Raw genomic sequence first — 14210 nt, 5'->3', positions numbered from 1 at the left:
AACGAAATACGGATAACGAGCTACCTTCTCCTATCGCAGCAAAGGTCGAGAAATCGCCAAACGGAGATATGCGATCGTATAAGGACGTAGGCCTGAGTCACGCAGATGGCCAGTTGAAGGCTTGGGTGCCTGTGAAGAAAGAATTAGTCGTTGTACACCAAGATGGACAACTCAAAGCGTGGATTCCAAAAAATAATAACCGAAAAGAGGTCCAACTGGTTACTCTTCCGGATTCTTTCAGGAATAAACCAGGACAAAAGTCAATCTTGGATGGAGATGTTATAATCCCGGACGAGAATAGTTTCGATGCATCGGCAGTTGTCTCTTTAAGCAAACCGCCGGCAAGAATGACAAGGCACATCAGGCCGTTATATATCAAGGCTGAGGTAAATAGCGTCTCCATTGGAAGAGTGTTGATTGACAATGGCGCAGGAGTAAACATCCTGCCATCCCGAATGCTCAAAAAATTCGGAGTGGAACGTCACCAGCTAGAATCCACAGACGTTTACATGACGGATTTTGCTGGAGGAGAGACTCCCGCCGAAGGGTACATCACCCTGAAAATAAAGGTTGGACGAGTCGAGACGGAAGAAGGTTTCTTTGTTGTTAATGCTCGGAGTAATTACAACATGCTACTCGGCTGTGACTGGATTCATTCCAACATGTGCATTCCTTCCACCATGCGTCAAATGCTAATATTATGGCGAGAAGCTGGAGAGGCCGAGATAGTACAGGGCGATCCAAGCCCTTTCGGCGAAGATAGCAACGTTTTAGAAGCTATGATGTATGACGAGCAAGTGAGGAATATCCAATCTTTGAGTCATCGAGATACGAGCAGTCCCAGGATCCTCGTCAATGCGGATATGCCAACAGACATTACCCTCGGGGGCAGCGGCCGATCCACCATCTTGCAACATTCCGATGGATAGACGACATACAGAGCTGCTAAATAAAATCCGAGACTTGGCAATAAGTCACGGAGTACTGTCTGCGGAATGCATATACGAGGATCCAGATCAAGACCCTACTGGTACCTTCAAAATAGAAGACCTCAAAATAGCCACGGGGAAGTTGGGGGATGATCCAGCTCAAGTCCAAGATGCACTATTAGAGGTTAATTTAGGGTAAGATACATTCCCGAAGCCGATATATATTAGTGCAAGCCTCGACGTCACATTTAGAGACGAATTGATAACGCTCCTTCGAGAATACAAGGATTGTTTCGCATGGTCATATGCAGAAATGCCGGGCTTGGATAAATCCATCGTCGAACCCGTTCAGCATGTTCCCGCAGAGACGTTGCATTCGATCATTAAACCTTGGCCATTTCGTGGTTGGGCTGTCGATTTAATCGGTAAAATATACCCGTCGTCATCCAAAGGGCATACATTTGTGATTGTCGCTACCGATTACTACTCCAAATGGGTCGAAGCCGTACCATTGAAGTCACCAAGTCAGGAATCGGTCATAAAGTTCTTCAGAGAATACATTATTCTGAGGCATGGTTTGCCAGAGACTATTACTACAGACCAAGGAACTATGTTTACCGGAAGCGATATTACCGATTATGCAAAAGATATGGGATTCAAATTGATACATTCCATTCCGTATTATGCGCAAGCAAATGGTCAAGCTGAAGCAACTAATAAGGCGATTAAGGGGATAATCCAGAAGATGATAGAAGATAATCCAAAACAATGGCATCAGTAGTTGACGGAAGCCGTTTGGGCGAATCGTACGAGTCAGAAATCGGCTACGGGGACTACACCTTTCAAACTCGTGTATGGATATGACGTGATGTTACCAATGGAATTGACGGTGGAATCTACGAGGCGAAAGATGCAACACGTCTTGACAAAGGCCGATTATCATGGCAAAATGGTGCTTGGAGCTTTAGACTTAGACGAAGAACGATTGTTGGCGCTTGACCACTTAGAAGCTCAAAAGAGAAGGGTAGAACGAATATACAACAGGCGAGTTTGAGAAAAGAAGTTCCAGCTAGACCAACTTGTTTGGAAAGTCATTCTACCTATCGAGGCAAAGAAAGAAGCATTAGGAAAATGGTCACCAAATTGGGAAGGACCTTATAAGATCGTCCAAGTATTAGGTCACGGTGCATATGTACTTGCCAATATAGAGGGACGAGTTCATGATAGGGCAATCAACGCACAATATCTCAAGAATTATGTCCCAAGCTGCTGGGAAGGGATTGACAGACGTATTTTTTGAGAAGTGACGTTCAGCGTCGGACGTAAGCCGATGTTTCTGAAGGTCGGCGATTCACTCTGAATGTCGAAAATAGAGCCGATTTTATGGTAAACAAATTGTAAATGCCGATCCAAGTTATCTGAACTTATTCTTTAATATAGCATCGGAATATTAGCCGATCGAGTTATTGTTTCCATATGCAATTAACGAAAAAACATCATAATATCTGCTGATCAAGTTTTTACATATCGCATTTACATAGGTGATTAACGAAAAAGCATCGGAATACCAGCCGATCAACTTTTTATAACCAATCACATTAAATAGGGCGATTTGGAAATGCAACTAAATTAAACATTTATAAAGGAACACATGAAAATAAGAAATTTGAACCTTACGACAAAAATGTACTTCAGAATATTACAGGACACTGTGTTCAAATTGTTTAATTGTTACAAAAATTAGCCGAAATGGCTGAAGAGATCGCCCATGACACTGCGAATGTCAGATAAATTCTTTACCGCCTCGGAGTACCGTTTCACCACATTCGCAAGTGTCTTCTTCAGCTGATTACGGCGATTTTTCAGATCGGTCCCTTGAGAAATGAAATCATCAAGTTGTTTCTCCAAGGGCGCGACGATCTCTTCTTCAGCTTTGAGCTCTGCCTGAAGTTCCTCAATTTTGGATTTAAGCTCATCCATTTTGGTGGTGTGTGGAGCGAGTTCATCTGAAGTTTTCTTGGCGTTGGTCCTCAACGAACCAAACTCATCGCCAAGTTTGCGTTTAGTCTCCAGCGATTGCTCGTATGAGGCTCTGGCAGGAGCGGCTTCAGCATAGAGTTTCGTCAGGTTCCGGAGCTCTTTCACCACTTTGGCGATGGTTGTCTTGGTCGATTCAGCGACTTTGCTTTCATCCTTAACAAAAAGGAGTGCCTCCAGCGATGTCTTCAGTTATTTAGACTCGTCGGGATCACCTAACACTTGAACTCCCTTTGCCTTCATCGCCACCATTGTTCAGGTGGAGAGCCACGCCAGTTTCCAAATCGCCAGTATCTGACTCCTCAGAACTGGATGAACCTTCAGTGGAGCCTTCCGCATCGCTCTCCGTGTCAGAATCAAAGGCAAGAAGCTTGGTCTACAAAGATATAAGTTAGTATTGGAGTCATAGGCGATGTCTAAAAAATCCTAAATAAGAGATATACCTTCAGAGCCTCGGTGCGAGTCATATCCGGTTTAAGACTCGAAGGGCGAGGGACCGAGACTGTTGCAGCGGCCGACACGGAAGCAGGTGACTCGGCTACGGCTGGGCGATCAACGGAGCCCCCACTCATCTTAATCAAAATTTGAGTGTTGCTGGTTTTCTTTGGCGTTTCATTTTTTTGGTGTTTGGAGGGATTTTCTTTGGGAACAACTATCGGCGGAATAACAGCCGATTTAGATTTGGGATTTTTAGGTTTCGGTTTCCTGCTTGCTTGCAATTCGGCTGGCGATTTCCCAGCTCTCTTCCTCTTCAGAGGTTGCTCATCCTCTTCTTCTTCTGAGGGAATCACCCCTTCGATCTCGGCTTCCACTTCTGAAAAGGAAAAGATTTAGTGGAGCTTTGTAAAGTCATAACAAAAACAGGGTAAAGGTTATAAATTTACCAGCAGGGTCTTTTAGCTCCATAACGAGAGAGGCGATGTCTTTACAATCACCTGGCACAAAATAACCAGTAAATGTCACCTTGTTAGGATGAGACTTCGGTTTTTTATTCGCTAACATATATTCAGAGTCTGGTACTAAGGGTGCTTTATAAAGAAAAGATGGGCGAATATGTTTCTGGAAAATTGGGTAAGGGCGATGTGGATATTTTTTCTCCCATACTTTCCTCCATTTAAGGACATATTTTCGCCACGCTTCTCTTCTATGGTTTTCCATCTTAAAGCTTAAAAGAGGGCGATTTGAAGGGTCACACTTGAATTTGTAAAAGCGCTTAAATTTAACGATTTCAAGGTGATGCTCATAATTACCTTTCCTCTTCTTCTGCTGCGGCACCTGTAAAAGAAAAACATCGGCGTGAGTATGTTTTCGCTTCGTTTCAGGAAGTTGAAAAATATTCAGTTTAAGAATTTCGTCTGCCGATAGTCCAAAATTGATTCCGATTACTATTTCCCACCACTCTTCGAACTCATTTGAAGAAGAAGGACTCCCGTCAGGCATCGGCAATTCATTTGGAGAGGGTAAATAGGCTTCATGAAGATGGCCAAGATACCCGATGTATCTTGTCGTTGGTAGGGCTGAGCGAGTAAGCCCTTGATCATTTCGGTCTATCAGGAAGGGCATGGGATCGCCTGGGTAAAGCCAAATTGCCTGGACATGTAATTTGGGCAATAAGCTTCGGATCCGCTGTTTTTGAAGTTATTGTCGATCATGAGGTTACGGCTTGTTAAGGCATTACACCAGTTGCCCCACCATTGGGAGTAAATTTCTTCGTCAATATTGGTGTCGTCAGCTATTTCCCAACCATAGGTGAGCCATTTAGGTGGAAATCGCCAGCTAAGTAGTGGACACCAGGTGTTGGGCGATTCACGAGTATCCAGGAAATAGGCGATAACATCTTTTAAACGAGGAAGGGTGGCAACTCCTTGAAAAAGTGTGTATCCAAAGCATACGTCCGAGGATCGCTCTGGAAGTGTAACGATATCAGGGAAGTACATGAATAACCACGCTTGGATCATCCACATCGGCCCACTGGAGCATCGGTGTGTCTTCACTTTGCCATTTTTTTTATCATGCTTTGCATGCATCAGTAAAGAAGTCCAAGTATGAACTCGCCCATGTTTAGAGGATGGCCTTCGGCGAGAGCAACGGCGATGCGAAGGCACTCGTGGGTAACTCTAAAGGAAGCTGGACATATGATGAATTTGGCAAGGAAGTAGGCTAAAAAGGCAATGTGCTCGTCAGCGGTTGGAGGAAGATGGTTTTGGCCGATGTTTGCTGATAGGAAAGTTTTGAAGCTTTTTGCTGATTTTTCAGGACGAAGGCGTAGGTTTGGAAGTGTTTGGCAGTTGAGAGGTGATATTCTGATACCGGTTATGTTGACGTTGAACATACATGCGAGATCTAGCAAGGTGATTGACATCGGCCCCCGTCTAAAGCAAAATGTGTTTGTGGTATCTGACCAGAAGAGCGAGGCTCCAAAGCAGTAATGTTTGGCGATGGGAAAGGTGTTCTGGCTTATTCCAATCAGGTCATACAGACCGATGACTTTCCAGACATCTCCATAATAACCATGAAGTCTTAAAATCCAATTTTTGTAATCGGCGTTGGTGCTCGGCCAGTTTCGGAAGGTTTCCCCAGTCCAGACGGAGGAGTAATGGAGTTCGGAGAAGCGAGGTGGAGCATGATCTGGGAAAGGAACCGCGGTTTCACAGAGTTCTGAAGGAGTGGTGAGAATCGGACCAACGGAGAATCGGCTATCGTCTAGTTCTGAAATTACCTCAAAGGAAGTTGATGGAGCAGTGGAGCGGACTTCGGCGATCTTGTTAGATGCTTCAAGAGCGGCTTGTTCTTGTTGAGACATAATGATTTGGTGATTTGAGGTGAAGAATAGGCGATTCGGATCTAGAAAATTAGCAGAAGGTCAACAAATTTGAGAGAATTTTGGGAGTCAAAGATTCAGGTAAATCCAAAAAAGGAAATGTTGGATATTTTATACCCGGGAAGGACGGTTACTGAAGTTCAAGAGTCAAAAAGAAGATTACCGCGTGGGCCTTATGGTGAGGAGTGATAGGATTATTTTACTCCTATAATTAGGGTCGATTTTACTCGGTTTTTATCACATTTAGTATTAATTTTATACATTATTTGGCATTTTTATGTTTGATAGTGTTTCAGTGGAAATTAGGTGAAAATCGAGTATTTGGAGCTAATTAATGATGGATTGAGGTTGGAGTAAAAGCGTAGCTTGCGGACGAAGAAATTAACGTCGTGAAGAAAGGATCAAATAGGATTAAGAAGTTTCGAACGAACCTTGTGCAGTAAAGGGATGTTCCCGTTCGAAAAACACAATTCTCAAACGGGAACCATGAAGAAAAAGGTTGAGTCTCGAACGAGAAAGACATTCTCGAACGAGAGTCAAGATGAAATATGAAGGTTTCGTTCGAACCAAGGATGGGCAAACGAGATTTTTTTCTCGGAAACTCCTATTTTCGAACGAGAAAGCAGAGGACAAACGAGAACCATGGAAATTTGGCTTATGTCTCGAAAGAGAATCAAGGGTACGAACGAGAAAGAGGTGAAATTTGCCTAATCAGAATTGGACTTGGACTTAATCTTCTTTTCCGACTCCAACTGAAACTCCTATTTCAAATTCGATTCGTAAATCGACTTAGAAGATTCCACAGCTTCCTCCACTATATAAAGACCTTGTAATAGACTAGTTTTGATAATTAGAATACATTAGTTATATTTTTGTTCTCTTAAAATAGCGTAATAGCTTCTGTTTCACAGCAGTTTATAAGTAGTTTATTATTAGTTTCTGCAAAGAACGATCGGGAAGATTTCAAGTTTAATCTAGATGATTCTTCCGAAATTGACAACTCCGGTATTTATTGTTCTAATTAATGTTTAATTCTTTATCTTCTTCTTTATTTAATTTAAGCTTAAGCATGAGTAACTAAATCCTTTGTTCGGGGATTGATATGAACACTTAGATTAGTTTTTGAATTGGATTAGGATTTATTAAGTGAGTAAAATTGTGTTTTAATTACTAAGATTAATGCTTGAATTAATTTGATCACTTAGTTCATGATTTTGTGTTTAATTAACTAATTGAGAGATTGTTAATTAAATAGACATAGGTAAATAAAAACTTAGAGCAAAACGCCGTGAGAGCGGGTTGGAATTTAGGTAGTCATTGAGTTTGATTCATAATTACAATTTAGTTATTTAATTCAGTTTTAATATTGTGATAGCAAGTTAATAATTGATTAGTTAATTAGGTTGTGATTTTATTTGAATCTTTGAGACTTGACAGAGCGGGATTCGCTGCATTAGAATAGCTCGATTCACAATAAAATCATTAAATAAGTTTTAATCCATTCTTTACTAGTTTATTTGGAATTATCAATCCTTGAGCTTTTTGCCATTATTGTTTAAACCTCAATTTATTTGTTTAATTTCAGATTTTTAGTTTAATTACTTGAGTTAATTTAAGATAGACTTTTAATTAGTTTTACACAAATCCATTTATTTTTCTACTAGCCAATTAAAGAATATTAGAAATTAGTTGTTTAATTCATTGTTCCTTGTGGGATCGATACTTGGTCTTCCAAGATATATTACTTGCGCGATATTGTACACTTGCGATTAATTGCCAACAGGTTTTTGGTGCCGTTGCCGGGGAGCAATTGCGATTAAAGTAATTAAGAGTATCTTATTCTTAGATTGAGTTAGTTTTATTTACTTTTAGTTATTTTTTTTTATATTTTGTGATTCTTGGATTTTACGTTGGTTTTCTTGTTTGTGTTTGCGCAGGAGTTTTGGTTAGTGTATGCCTAATACACGACATGCCAAAAAACCGCTAGAACCGTTTCAGTCAGATTTAACATCATTCGAAAGAAGTATCCGAAAAACAGCGCGAAAATCCAAAACAATGGAGGACGACCGTAACCCTCTGTTGAATCATGAGGGGATTGTTCCACCACCACCACCACCACATGATGGCCTAGCTCTTAATAGGGCAAACGAAAGGGTTGTCCCTCTTCCCGAAAGACGTACCTTGGGTGAGTTCTTCTTACCCAACGTGGACAACGCCAACTATGGAAGTTTTGCACCTCCTATCCTCGCTAACAATTTTGAAATCAAGCCGGGAACGATTCAACTACTTGAAAGTTGTTGCCAATTTTATGGGTTGGAACGCGAGGATCCAAACGCTCATTCAAAATTCACGGAGGTGTGCAACACATTCAAAATCCATAATGTGACGGAGGATCAAATCAAGCTTCGTCTTTTCCCTTTCTCTTTGAGGGATAAGGCGAGGAATTGGATTCAATCACTTCCAAGCACCTCAATCACAACATGGAAGCAATTGGCACAAGCTTTTCTCAATAAGTATTTCTCTATGGGCGAAACGGCGAGGATGACCAAGGAAATTATAGATTTTCTCCAATTACATGGTGAATCTCTATACCAAGCTTGGGAACGCTTCAAAGAGCTTCAAAGAAATTGTCTGCATCATCATCTAGGAAGGGAGCATCTTGTCTCTATTTTATACAATGGTACCAATGAGGGTACACGGGCAACGATTGATGCGGCATTGGGAGGATCACTTAAGAAGAAAACTTATGATGAGGCCAATAACTTGCTAGAGGAACTCGCTACAAATAGTTGTTCTTGGTCAACCGAGCGGTTGAGGCAACCACCTCATAAGGGTATAATGACCCTCGAGCAAACCCAAGAATTTGAAGCAATGAAAGCGAAGAATGCGACACTTCTAACACAACTCGAGATGTACAAACAACAAGCGAATCAAGGGAATGCTCAACTTGCGGTAGTTCAAATGGGTTGCAAAACTTGTGATGGGTATGATCATTCGGGAATGGATTGCCCCGTTCTACATCAAAACTCAAATGAGCAAGTCAACTATGTCAATGGGCAAAGGCAAGGCAATGACCCATATTCCAACACCTACAATCCGGGGTGGATGAATCATCCTAACTTTTTATGGAGGGACAATTCGGGTCAAGCCAATGCCAACCCAAATATGGGAGGAGCAAATTTCCAAGGAGGAAACCGTGGTCCACAAAACCAAGGCAACTTCAACAACTACTGACCACAACACCCACCCGGTTTTCAAAATTGGAATGTGGATGAGGGGAGCAAAATTGACAACCTTATTGAGGAAGTTAGAGCCGGTTTTAAGAACCAAGCTTCCGTCAATCATCATCTCGAAACTCAAATTTCTCAACTTGTCATCTCGCTTCAAAATAGAGCTCAAGGGGGTTTACCGTCTACAACAGAATCAAATCCAAGGGAGCAAGTCAAAGCTATTGAACTTCGAAGCGGGAAAGAACTTGATGATCCACATGCAAGTAAAGAGAAAGTGATCGATCTAACAACGGGCACAAATGAGGAGGAAGTAACCGAACTTCCATATGTTAAACTGCCACCTCCTCCTCCATTTGTGCCGAAGGTCCCTTTCCCGGGACGATTAAAGAAGACGCCGGACAACCAAAAATTCCATAAATTTCTGGAAATTTTCAAGAAACTCCAAATCAACATAAGCTTTGCGGATGCTTTGTGTGAGATGCCTCAATACGCGAAGTTTCTCAAAGAAATCATAACGAAGAAACGGAGTTGGGACGATAAAGGCACAATTTCCCTAACGGAAAATTGTAGCTCACTCATCCTTCGTGACTTGCCCACCAAGCATAAGGACCCAGGGAGTTTTACAATTCCATGCAAAATAGGCGATTTAAATTCAATTAATTGTCTATGTGATTTAGGGGCAAGTATCAATCTAATGCCTTTGTTTCTTTTCCGAGATATTTTTGGTGATCAAACATTGAAGCAAACATCGATGATGCTTCAATTGGCGGACCATTCACTCAAAAAGCCATACGAAGTGGTAGAAGATGTTCTAGTCAAAGTAGACAAATTCATCTTTCCGGTGGATTTTGTCGTACTTCACTATGCGGCGGATAAAACACGCCCTATGATTCTTGGGCGTCCCTTCATGAACACGGGGAGGGCATTGATAGATGTGCATGCCAGACAACTCAATTTGCGTATCGATGATGACAAAATGGAGTTTGATATGAAAAGGATCATGCGAAACACTTTTGAGGAGGAAGAATGCATGAAATTGGATATGATTGATGGAATCGTGGAAGAACTTTTCCCGGTTTCAAAAGTCATATTTCATTCCGATGAGACACATGAAACCACCGGGGAAGAATATTCCAAAGAAGATGATCCGAAAGCCGAGAATTTGATTAGAAAAGAGAGCGTGACACCACCTTCTTCTATTTCTCCACCAAAGGTTGAGTTTAAAACGTTACCATCTCACTTACAGTATGCGTTTTTAGGCGACAACATGACACTTCCCATCATCATCTCAAACAACTTAACAGAAACACAAGAAGCGAGAGTTGTCAAAGTGGTGAAGCAACATATATTGGCGATCGGTTGGCAAATTTCGGACATCCGAGGAATTAGTCCATCGGTGGTCATGCATAAAATCCATCTAGAAAGTGAGTCAAGAGCATCGGCTCAAAGACAACGGCACTTGAATCCAAATATGAAGGAGGTCGTGCACAAAGAGATAGTAAAACTTCTCGACGCCGGAATTATATACCCCATATCCAATAGTGCGTGGGTTAGTCCCATTCAATGCTATCCAAAGAAAGAGGGAATGACGGTGATTGAAAACGAGAAGGGTGAGCAAATTTCCACAAGAACGGTAACGGGATGGCGTGTTTGTATTGACTACCGCAAGTTAAATACGGAGACGAGGAAGGACCATTTTCCATTACCATTTATCGATCAAATGTTGGAGCGGGTAGCGGGCCACGCTTATTATTGTTTTCTCAATGGATATTCTGGGTACAATCAAATTCTTATCTTCCTGGATGACCAAGAGAAAACAACTTTCACATGTCCTTATGGAACGTTTGCTTACCGGAGGATGCCATTCGGTCTTTGTAATGCACCGGCAACATTTCAACGATGTATGACCTCCATCTTTGCCGATATGATTGAAGATATTATGGAGGTCTTCATGGATGATTTTTCGGTATTCGGGGACTCTTTTGAGATGTGCTTGAATAATCTTTAACGAGTTTTGGCCTGGTGTGAGGAGACCAATCTAGTCTTGAATTGGGAGAAGTGCCATTTCATGGTAGAGGAAGGAATTGTCTTGGGACATAAAATCTCCAAGGACGGCATCAAAGTAGATAGAGCAAAAACAGAAATCATCGAGAAATTACCACCACCAACTACCGTAAAAGGAGTTCGTGCTTTCTTAGGGCACGCCGGGTTTTATCGACGATTCATCAAAAATTTCTCTTCCATTGCTCGTCCTTTAACTAATTTGCTTTTTAAAGATATTCCTTATAAATTTACGAATGAGTGCCTTGTTGCTTTTTCTAGGTTGAAGGAAGCTCTTATCTCGGCCCCAATTATTTCATCACCCGATTGGACTCTTCCTTTTGAACTCATGTGTGATGCAAGTGATATAGCACTTGGGTGCGTATTGGGGCAACGGAAGGAGAAAAAGCTTCATGTGATATACTATGCGAGCCGAACATTGGCGGGTGCTCAACTCAATTACACCACCACCGAAAAAGAGATGCTTGCGGTGGTGTTCGCATTGGATAAATTTCAGTCGTACTTACTTTGCTCTAAGGTTATCATCTATACGGACCATGGGGCCCTTCGATACCTTTTTGCAAAGCAAGATGCTAAATCGAGACTAATCCGATGGGTGCTTCTTATGCAAGAGTTTGACATCGAAATTCGCGACAAGAAAGGAACGGAGAACGTCGTCGCCGACCAATTGTCAAGGTTAGAGATTCTGGAACCAATTATAAGTGGCGTAGAGATTAATGAAACATTTCCGGATGAGATGTTGATGGTACTTTCGGAAGTAGAAACGCCATGGTATGCGGATATTGCAAACTATCTATCTTCCGAAATAATGCCACCGGACTTGACTTACCACCAAAGGAAGAAGTTCTTGAGCGATGCTAAACGGTTTCTATGGGAGGAACCGTACCTCTTCAAAGTGTGTGGAGATGCGATTTTGAGGAGATGTGTACCACTACAAGAGATGATGCCTATACTTAGTCAATGCCATTCGTCGGACTATGCGGGTCACTATACATCAAGGACCGCCGCTTGTGTGCTAGAGTGCGGATTCTTTTGGCCTACGCTATTTCGCGATGCAAAAGACTTTGTTAGTCATTGGATCGATGCCAAAGAGTGGGGAACATATCTAAGAGAGATGAGATGCCGCTTACCAACATTCAAGAGGTGGAACTTTTCGATGTGTGGGGAATAGACTTCATGGGTCCATTTCCTATGTCGTTTGGAAAGCAATACATATTGGTGTGCGTAGATTACGTTTCAAAATGGGTAGAGGCGGAAGCATTACCCACTAACAATGCCAAAGTTGTGTTGGATTTTCTCAAACGTTTGATGAATCGATACGGGACTCCTAGAGAAATAATAAGCGACGGTGAATCTCACTTTTGCAATAGGCAATTCGATGCCTTGATGCGGAAGTATAAAGTCTATCATCGGGTCGCTACTCCGTACCATCCTCAAACAAGTGGGCAAATTGAAGTTTCTAACTATGAGCTAAAAAGAATTATAGAGAAAACGGTTAATAGCTCAAGGAAAGATTGGTCGCTAAAACTAGATGATGCATTATGGGCATATCGTGCGGCTTTTAAAACGCCTCTCGGAATGTCTCCATATCGTATTGTTTTTGGGAAAGCTTGCCATCTTCCGGTGGAACTTGAACATAGAGCATATTGGGCCATAAAAAGGCTCAATTTTGACCTTAAAGCGGCGGGGGAGAAACGTATGCTTCAACTCAATGAGTTGGACGAATTTCGGTTAAATGCCTACGAAAACGCCAAACTTTAAAGACGAAACGATGGCACGATGCTCATATCGTTCCTAAAACCTTTTCGGAACCTTTTCGGAAGGGTTGTTTGTCTTGATCTACAACTCACGCCTCAAATTATTTCCCGAGAAATTGAAGTCTCGTTAGAGCGGCCCCTTCAAAATTCAAAGTGTGGCAAGTCATGCAGCTTTTAGAATTGGAGAATGCTAGCGGTGAAGTCTTCAAGACAAATGGACAACGGTGCAAACCGTATCTTGGACCTTTGACGGATCAAGTGGTGGAACAAATCATGTTCACCACTCCTCCATAAATTCCGGGCCACGGTCTAGCTTTTGACTAAAAATAAAGCGCACTCGGGAGGCAATCCCGAGAGTTTCGTGTTTTTATCTTATTTTATGTTTTTTTATTTATTTTTGATTTTGTTTATTTATGTTTTATTTTGTTTCCGTTTAACTCCCGGGTGAGTTTTTGTTTTTGATAGTGCAGGTATTTAAAGGGTTTATCACAAGTCTCAGAAGGGTTTCCAGATGGATTTTGAACGATTTTGCATTGGTCTCGTTCGAGAATTGACAATTTCGAACAAGACCCTTACAAAATTTCAAAATCTGGCTCAGGTAAGGGCTTTCCCGTTCGAAAAAATGGATTTTCGAACGAGACATGCAAAATTGGCCTTGGTCTCGTTCGAGAATCCCTTTCTCGTTCGAGACCAAGTAAAATTTTGTAAGCCAAAACCTCTCAGTTAAGGTTTTTTCGAACGAGAATTGTTTTCTCGTTCATACACAGGCAGAATTTGCCTTTTACACGTTCGAGAAAGTTATTCCCGTTCGAGAAACAAGGCAATTTTGCCTGGGTTCGATTAGATTTCGAACGAGAAAATAATGCCACAAACAAACATGATTAAAATTTATGCTTTCCCGTTCGAAAAAACCATTTCCCGTTCGAGAATTAACCAAAAATTGTGGGAAATTTGAATTTTTCATTAAGCTTTTGAATTAAAGTGTAGTAGATTTCTTGGGACTTGTGTTTCTTTTGAGACTTGTGTTTCTTTTGAAACTTGTGTTTTTTTTGAAACTTGTGTTTCTTTGAGATTTGTGCTTTGAAAAATTTGAATTTTTCTCTTGGATTGATGACTTGGCAAATCTGAACCATTCATTAGTGCTTAAATTTCACTTGGATTGATTATATGGTGTCGATCTAAACCGTTAAATTAATTCAAAGTTATTAAATTGAAAGTTTGAATTTAGTGGTGTGAAATCTTGAGATTTGTTATATTTTTCCTATAAATACCTTGCATTATTCTACTTTTTATTTCACACACATTCTTCTTCTAATACTCTTTTTTTCTTATTCTCTAAATTTTTGCTTAGAAAAATTCTCATTCCGCAATCATG

The 14210-nt window shown here is 41.3% G+C and overlaps 1 non-coding gene across 1 annotated transcript; it reads right to left on the bottom strand.

Moving 5' to 3' along the window:
* Positions 1-8325: 8325 nt before the first annotated feature.
* Positions 8326-8432, bottom strand: LOC126685226 (small nucleolar RNA R71). Its single transcript, XR_007643337.1, has one exon. It is a non-coding gene; the product is annotated as a small nucleolar RNA R71 (small nucleolar RNA).
* Positions 8433-14210: the final 5778 nt, after the last annotated feature.

Source organism: Mercurialis annua, linkage group LG5, assembly GCF_937616625.2.
Source record: "Mercurialis annua linkage group LG5, ddMerAnnu1.2, whole genome shotgun sequence".
NCBI classification, from domain to species: Eukaryota; Viridiplantae; Streptophyta; class Magnoliopsida; order Malpighiales; family Euphorbiaceae; genus Mercurialis; species Mercurialis annua.
This window is presented reverse-complemented; position numbering and strand designations above follow the sequence as displayed.